This window comes from Macaca thibetana, chromosome X, assembly GCF_024542745.1.
Source record: "Macaca thibetana thibetana isolate TM-01 chromosome X, ASM2454274v1, whole genome shotgun sequence".
In the NCBI taxonomy this organism is placed as follows: Eukaryota; Metazoa; Chordata; class Mammalia; order Primates; family Cercopithecidae; genus Macaca; species Macaca thibetana.
In genome coordinates this window covers 111,586,346-111,594,483 of record NC_065598.1, presented here as the reverse complement: position 1 = coordinate 111,594,483, position 8,138 = coordinate 111,586,346, and the positions used below count along the sequence as shown (strand labels likewise).

Sequence of the window (8,138 nt, the reverse complement as noted above, 5' to 3'; positions counted from 1 at the left end):
CATTAAATCGTGATAGCACGATTTTTAAACAACCTTGGAATCCTGGAGTGAGAACAGAGTAAGACGATGGCTACCTAGCTTTGGAGGTCAGCAAAGAAGTATGGGATAAACCCAAAAGGGTAAAAAGTAAATTATAGGGATTAGCAAAGCACTTTAAAATGGTTCCCTATGGAAAGAAGTAAATTAAGCCAATCAGGGTGAAGTACTGGATAAATAGGGCAGATTAAAGGAATCATAAACACAATGAAGACTAAAGAAAAATACAAATTCAATTGATTCAGCAGGTGAGAAGAAATGAGTATAGGGAAAAGATCATTGTGAGTTCTGATTCCAGTGATCGCTATGAAATCTGAAATCTAAAAATGTTCTTACTCTATTTTACCTTATGAGAAAAGGACTTCAGGTAATAATGAAAAGAATGTGGCTCCAGCCACACTGACTTTCTTTCAGGTCCTTAAATATGTGATGCTCCCTCTAACCACAGGATCTTTCCACATGTTATCTCCTCTGCCTCATTCAGTGCCACCCTCCCTCACCTAGTTAACTCATACTCATTCTCCAATTTTTTTTTTTTTTTTGAGACAGGGTCTCAGTCTGTTGCCCCAGGTTAGAGAACAGTGACACAATCACAGCTCACTGCAGCCTTTACTTCTTGGGCTTAAGCAATCCTCCCACCTCAACTTCCCATATAGTGGGACCACATGTGTGAGCCCCTATGCCTGGTGATTTTTTTTTATTTTTAGTAGAGACAAGGTCTCTCTACATTGTCAAGGCTGATCTCAAACTCTTGGGCTCAAGTGATCCTTCTGACTCAGCCTCACAGACTGCTGGGATTACAGGTGTGAGCCATATGCCTGTAAATGGGCTTAATAATAATTCTTAAGATAAAGCACCTGACCTCATCTTTCATTTCTGAATTTAAGTGTGACTTCCCCCAACAAGCCTTTCATGACCTCTCAGACAAAGATATGTTTTCATGGTGCTATGTAGCTCTCTTTCCAGGACTTATTACAGTTGCAATTCTAAATCCATTTCTCTGATTATTTCATTACTATCTTGCACAAAGGAAGAATTAAAAGACACTTAGTGAATTGATGTGGTATTTGAAAAGATATGAGCTATAAGAAATCAATTTGCCTGAGGGATTTTTAAGCAATAACTACAAAAGACTTTCTTATATAATGGAGAACTGTACTGGTCAAATTACCTCCCTAGTACTCCTTTTTGAGAAATTCTTCATAGTTTATGATGCATATTTTAAAATTTATTTACTCTTTGAGGGTAAAATTCAGGTTTTGCAACATCAAATGTTATCATTTGTTGATTTTGCCTTATAGAAACCCAAAGTGTAGAAAGGTGGGTAAACAAGCAGTGTAACAACACCATTTTGGTCTGAAACTGAGCTATGATCTTAAAACAATGAGATACATTCTTAAGTGGTTTTTAATCTGCATCCAAAAACAATTACCATAGGGGTTATGCCCATAATTAAACATTTCCATGAGGGTCTTCCAGCTTCTGGTTCATTGTCCTTAAAAAAATCATATTTCTCTAATGTTACATCTAATATACTTACCTGTTTCCTTTGGAACCTGGGAGCTAAATGAATGGTGAACATTAGCATGCATGGCAGTTCTCTGTATTTTGTTGAAAACTGTATCTCTGTATTTGGAAAACTGTAGTAGCTCCTGTATTGTTATTACCACGATTATTATTCTTAAGCTCTGTATTTCCCAAGCTACTCTAGCTGAGGGATAATGACATATTACAATGACAGTCACAAATCATGGCTCTGCCTCTACTTACTCTGTAGAAATTCCAATACCCTTCAGACATCTTCCAAATAGCTCTGGGGGTCCACAAGGAGAATTTCCCATATGTTCTTTAGCTATGCTGTGGCATTCACCATCCCCCTTTCCCCAACCCTCTTTCTACTCCTGTCTCTTTGACCAGGTATCCTACAAATGCTAATGCCAGAAAGTCACAATCCCACCAAGGGCGCAAATGATGCTCGTGCCTGCCAGAAACACTGCTTCAGGTTCCAATGTTTACCCATATTAGCATCAAGTCTGCCACTATTCATTTTGGATGGAGCTAATATCTGCAACAAGGGCACTGGCTTTGTCTTTGCTACTGAAACCACTGGCACAGTCTACTGCCTCCTACTGTCTCTGCAGGAGTGGCTGGCACCACTGCTGCTGATGCAAGGCATTCTCATCCACTTAAGAAACTGGAATGAAACAGCCCTTTTAGCTTTTACTCATGTCATTACAGTGCCTCAGGCTAAGACTCAGGCAAGATTCCAGATGGGCTGGGACAGAGGACAACCCGAATTATAGCATATATTCTACGTTTAGAAAACCCTCTCCACTCTCACCATAGCCAATTATTTTTTAAACCAAGCAAAAAATAAAATAAAATAACATTGAAATGTTATTTGGGACATGTGGAAGGAGAAGGGAAGGAGTTTGATTATTTGTTTATAATTAACTACATACAATTTTAACATAAAACTACAGTTTGAGGATGAGGGTGTTAATATATATAGCTCACCTAAGCATTATTAGGTTCTGGGGCCAAGGATGTCATTGGTAGATTATTTATAGGTGATGAAATTGAGGTAACAAAACAAATTAAAATACATTATATAAATCCATTAAAACTATCTTGCACTTATTCTAACTCAGCTTTTATCTATTTAATAATATTCATTGTAAAGGAATATAAGTAATTTACATTTAATTTGTTATATTTAATACCCCTCATAATGATTGTGCTTACATAAAATCTACAGATACTAGTAGTAGTTAGTATTTATCTAACACATACTACTTGCCAAGCACTGTAATGTATTTGTGGATTATTTTATTTCATTCTCACAAACCTTCTAGATAGCTTCTATGATCAGCTGCATGTTACAGATGAGGAAACTAAGGCTTAGAAAAAATAAATGATCTTCAAAGATACACAAAGCTGGTAAACAAAGAAGCCAGGAATGAAAGTCAGTCCTTAGTGTCTATGCTTGTAATAACCTCGTCTTAAAATTATTGGACACTGCTGCAGCTTGAGGTGAAGGAGCAGAAATGATGAACTCATCCTAAGGAGACGGCCTGGTTGATATCCAGACTTTCACTGGCCTACTATGGTTGATTATCTTGTTATAGGTTTATGTATGCACAGGGGACAATTAGAGGACATTTGAAAATTGCCAAGACAACTAGAAGTTGAGGGACCAAAACCTCAGAAAATAGAGGCACAGAGAAGTACACTAACGGGCTACAAGTGGCTTTTCCCTCTGGGACATTTGCCTCTTATGATATAGGGAGAGAGACTGGCAAGCGAGGCAGAGGGCTCTGGATAGGAGGGAGAGAAGCAACAGAGTTTTTGGCAAACTCACAAGACTAGAAGAAAAATAAATGGAGTTTGTGCTCACTTCAGCTGTACATATACTGAAATTGGAATGATACAGAGAAGATTAAAATGTCCCCTGCGCAAGGATGACAAGCAAATTTGTGAGCGCTCCATATTTTTCAGTGAGATACTGTCTCACACTAGTCAGAATGACGATTACTAAAAGTCAAGAAACAACAAATGCTGGCGAGGCTTTGGAGAAATAGGAACATTTTTACACTGTTGGTGGGAATGTAAATTAGTTCAATCATTGTGAAAGACAGTGTGGCAATTCTTCAAGGACCTGGAACCAGAAATACCATTTGACTCAGCAATCCCATTACTGGGTATATATCCAAAGGAATATAAATCATTCTACTATAAAGATACATGCACACGTATGTTTATTGCAGCACTATTTACAATAGCAAAGACATGGAACCAACCCAAATGCCCATCAATGATAGAGTGGATACAGAAAATGTGGTACATATACACCACGGAATACTATGCAGCCATACAAAAGAATGAGATCATGTCCTTTGCAGGGACATGGATGAAGCTGGAAGCCATCATCTTCAGCAAAGTAACACAGGAACAGAAAAACAAACACCACATCTTCTCGCTCATAAGTGAGAGCTGAACAATGAGAACACATGGACACAGGGAGGGGAGCAACACACACCAGGGCCTGTCGGGGGGTGGGGTGGATGGGAGGGACAGCTTCAGGATAAATAGCTAATGCATGTGGGGCTTAAAACCTAGGTGATGGGTTGATAGGTGCAGCAAACCACCATGGCACACTTATACCTATGTAACAAACCTTCACATTCTGCACATGTATCCCAGAACTTAAAGTAAAATTTTAAAAAAAGTAATTGGATCAAATAAATAAGGAAATAAATGGAGTTTGAGGCTGTTAAGAGAACCAGAACTTTAATGACCAACATCTCAGCCCAGAGAGAAGAGAGAAAGTAAAGTGAGCTGGATACTCTGCTATTTTCCACCATAAACATTTGCTGAATTCATCTGTTGTGTGAAGCAACAGCCTAAGTAATAAGCTAAGTAGAAAGCTACTGAACAGTGCAGCCAAGTTTTCAAGCAGTTTCTTAGTTCTGAGTTTCCACAAAACAGGAGAGGGTCTAGTAAACACAGCTGCTCTTAGTTGAGATCCCTAACAAGCTATACCCCAGGCCTAACACAAAATTTAGATTGAAACTCCAAAAGAAAAAAAGAAAAAATCTTGCAACCCAAGCAAAACTCAGCTCAGTCCCAGATTGGATCAAGGCACTCTGTTCCTAAACAGATTGCCCACCAGAGGCCAGAATGAATCCACTCTATAGGAGAATAATATCATCCAGAATTGCTATAATTTTTAATATACAATGCCCAGTAGTTTCTCAAACATAATGTCCAGAACTCAATCAGGTAGCAGAGAAAGCATTACTTACCAAAACATATAAATTCAGGAAAGGATGAAGAACAATAGAAAGATTAATATCTTAGTAAATATAAGTTAATATTGACTGTACAAAAAGTTAATAATAAAGTCTTGTGTGGTAAAAAAAAAATAGGTAGAATTAAGATGCATAACAACAATACAAAGGGCTGAAACAGAAATGGACATAAACTATTATAAGGTCATAACATTATCAAGGAAGAAGTTAAACTACTAATTTATATTAAACTTCATGAAATCAAGGAGGCATGTGATTCTAGGGCTGTGATTCTAATTGTAGTCTCAGGAACTTTTTCCACTCTTAAAAATTATTGAGGACTCCAATGAATTTTTGTTTTGTGAGTTGCATTTGTTAATATTTGTCATATTAGAAATTAAAACTGAGAAGTTTCAAAAAGCATTTATTCATTTATTCATTTGGAAATAACAGCATGTTAGATGTGGTGGTGCATGTCTGTAGTCCCAGATACTCAGGAGGCTGAAGCAGGAGAATAACGAGCCCAGGAGTTTGAGGCTGCAGTCAGCTATGATCACACCACTGCACTTCAACCCAGAAACAGAGCAAGAACCCAGCTCTAAAAATAAATAAATAAACAACAACAAAAAAAAAGAGTACAAAAGCTGTAAACCAATAAGCCTATTACACAAATTATATAAATTATATGAAAAATAACTATTATTCAAAACAAAAAATCTAGTGACAGTAATAGTGTTGTTTTTATGTTTCTGCAAATTGTTCTGGCTTAGTAGAAAACGGTTTTATCCTCATATCTGCTATTGTATTCAATCTGTTGTGATATCACACCCAGTGGAGGTTCTAGAGCATTCCACTATATAGTCATGAAGGAAAAGGGGAGGAAGAGCAAAATGTATTAACATTATTAATAAAAATAATTGTTATCTCAGACTCCTGAAGGACTCTTGGGCATCCCTAGAAACCCCTGGACCACATTTTGAGAACCATGACCTTAAAGATACCAGTGAAATGATAGTAAAATAATGTATACGTAAAAAACTAATAGATAAAAATATCGAGAATAATTAATTGTTTCATTCTGAATTAAGGTTAAAAAGGGACAGAAAAAGGAACACAAACACATGGAAATAATAGAAAATAAGATAATAATTGAACAATTACATTAAGTGTAAATGGACCAATGCTCTAATTAAAAGACAAAGTTTGACAATATGGATTTTTTTAAATGTTGCTTACAAAATATGGAACATGCTCATGGATAGGACAAATCAGTATCATTAAACTGGCCATACTTCCCAAAGCAATTTACAGATTCAGTACTATTCTTGTCAAAATTACCAATGTCGTTTTTCACAGAAAGAGAAAAAAAACTATTCTAAAAATCATATGAAACCAAAAAAGAGCCTGAATAGCCAAAGCAGTCCTAAAGCAAAAAGAACAAAGCTGGAGGCATCACGGTAACCAACTTCAAACTATACTATAAGCGCTATAAGACTACAGTAACTGAAACAGCATGGTACTAGCACAAAAACAAACAGATAGAGCAATAGAATGGAATAGAGAATCCAGAAAGAAATCTGCACAACTACAGCCATCTGATCAACTTTTGACAACGTTGACAAAAATAAGCAATAGGGAAAGGATTCCCTCTCAATAAATGGTTCTGGGATAACTGGCTAGCCATATGCAGAAAAATGAAACTGGACCCCCTACCTTTCACCATGTACAAAAATTAACTCAAGAGAGACCAAAAATTTAAATTTAGGACTTCAAACTATGAAAATCCTGGAAGAAAACCTAGGAAATAACATTCTTGACATCAGCTTTAGCAAAGAATTTAGGGCTAAGTCCCCAAAAGCAATTGCAACAAAACCAAGAATTGACAGATTGGACCTAATTAAACTAAGGAGCTTCTGCACAGCAGAAGTAACTATAACAGAGTGAACAGACAACATATAGAATGGGATAAAATATTCACAAACTATGCATCTGACCAAGGTCTAATATCCAGAATCTACAAGTAACTTAAATCAACAAGCAAAAAAAAAAAAAAAAACCCAAATAATTCAATTAAAAAATAGACAAAGGACATGAACAGACACTTCTCAAAAGAAGATATACATGCATCACAAACATGAAAAAATACTAATCATCAGATAAATTCAAATCAAAACTGCAATGAGTTACCATCTCACACCAGTCAGAATGGTGATTATAAAAACAAAAACGAAAACAAAACAAAAAAACAGATGTTAGCAAGGCTGTGGAGGAAAAGGACCACTTACATACTGTTGATGGGAATGGAAATTAGTTTAGGCACTGTGGATAGTAGTTTGGCAATTTCTCAAAGAACTTAAAACTACCATTCAACCCAGCAATTCCATTACTGGGTATATACCCAAAGGAAAATAGTTTATTCTACCGATAAGAAACTTGCACTCATATGTTCATCACAGCACTATTCACGTTAGCAAAGACATGGAATCAACCTAGGTGCCCATCAACAGTCGATTGGATAAAGAAAATGTGGTACATATACAAGATGAAATATTAATACTACACAGCCTAAAAAAAAATAAATCATGTCCTTTGCAGCAACATAGATGGAGCTGGAGGTCATTATCCTAAGCGAATTAATGCAGAAACAGAAAGCCATACTGCATGTTCTCACTTATATGTGGGAACTAAATATTGAGTAAATATGGACATGAAGACGGGAACAATGGACATTGAGGACTACAAGATGGGAGAAGGAGGGAGGGGGTAGTGGGCTGAAAAATTAATGATTGAGTACTATGCTCACTACCTGGTTAACAGGATCATCTATACCTGAAACCTCAGCATCATACACTATATCCATGTAACAAACCTGTACATGTACCCGCTGAATCCAAAATAAAAGCTGAAAACAAGTAAAATAATGGAACAAAAATATTATGTAAACATTAACTAAAAGAAAGCTGGTATAGCTCTACTAATAGCAAAGTAGACCTTAAGGCAAGAAGCATTATTAGACATAAAATGGAATACCACAAAATCATGAAAAGATCAATCCACTTAGAAAATAAAACAATTCTAAATGTGTAAGGATCTTTAAATTTGCTTTAAAAATATGCAAAAATCTGGAAGAACTGAAAGAAATACAGAAAACTACTTTCATAATGGGTGATAGCTAATAAAAGATAAAATCGGGCCAGGCACGGTGGCTCACGCCTGTAATCCCAGCACTTTGGGAGGCCAAGGCGGGTGGATCACAAGGTCAAGAAATCGAGACCATCCTGGCCAACATGGTGAATCCTTGTTTCTACAAAA

At 36.5% G+C, this 8,138-nt stretch overlaps 1 non-coding gene across 1 annotated transcript; it reads left to right on the top strand.

The window, feature by feature from the left end:
* The first annotated feature begins 3,427 nt into the window (after positions 1-3,427).
* Positions 3,428-3,531, top strand: LOC126946964 (U6 spliceosomal RNA). Its single transcript, XR_007722826.1, has one exon. It is a non-coding gene; the product is annotated as a U6 spliceosomal RNA (small nuclear RNA).
* The last annotated feature ends 4,607 nt before the right edge of the window (positions 3,532-8,138 follow it).